We start from the raw sequence: 1,092 nt of genomic DNA on the forward strand, positions 1-1,092 counted from the left end.
TGTGTGTGTGTGTGTGTGTGTGTGTGTGTGTTTGTATACGTGTGCGTCTCACACAGAGAGTTGCACAAAGGAAGAGGAGACAAAAATTAAAAAGCGGCAAAGAGTTTAAAGAACAGGAAAGAGAAAATATTAACTGCGTTCACTACTTAGCCAGATCGAAACTGAAGCCTCTTAGTCTTTGTCGTACCAAAAGAATGTACACAGAAACGCCCACGGTGGATGTGTGTGTGTGTGTGTGTGTGTGTGTGTGTGTGTGTGTGTGTGTATGTGTGTGTGTTTGTGTGTTTGTGAGGGGGGAGAAGGGGGGGGTCGAGGATGTCTGGGAGTCTGTACTTGTCCAGGACCATCCAGGCAGAGACAAAGGTTACTTGTGTGTGTCTTACGTCTGAATGATTGTGCCACCCGGCGCTTTGATTTTATAAAGAAATGTCGGCACTACAACGTCGGCGTGGATGTGATGGTCGGGGGATTGGGTTTCTTGTTTTCTGATCATTATCACAATTGTAAGCTTTTTTTATGCTTCGACGGTCTGCGTTATTTTCCTTCAACTGGACAAACAGGGGCGAGACACTGGGAAAGCTTAAAGGAGGAGGGAGTAAATATCAGTAATGTTTCTTATTTCCTCTTTCTCTCTGTCTTTTTGTCATCCACCTCTGGCTTGTTTTCTTACGAGGTGGATGCAAAATATTTGAGTATCTGATCATCAGGCTCCCTTTCACTCCCTTCTCCATATGCTTACCCCTTCCTCCGTTCATATTCTATATCTTATTCAACTACCCCCCCCCCCAGTGAAACACTGGCTGTAAAATATCTACACCCAGACACCTCTAACAAGTCAGAGGAAGTATAAATAAAAGTATACACAACAGTATGTAAAGCTATGTATTTATGTTACTTTTTTTACATTTTGCCCTTTAGCATTTGAAGAGAGATAGATTAAGAGAGAGATAGAAAGAGATAGAGTAATGTTGCGAGAGGGAGACGAAGTGAGAGAGAGATAGAGAGAGAGACAGAGAGAGAGACACAGACACAGACAGACAGACAGACAGACAGACAGACAGACAGACAGACAGACAGACAGACAGAGAGGCT

Source organism: Aplysia californica, unplaced genomic scaffold, assembly GCF_000002075.1.
Source record: "Aplysia californica isolate F4 #8 unplaced genomic scaffold, AplCal3.0 scaffold01027, whole genome shotgun sequence".
Taxonomy (NCBI): Eukaryota; Metazoa; Mollusca; class Gastropoda; order Aplysiida; family Aplysiidae; genus Aplysia; species Aplysia californica.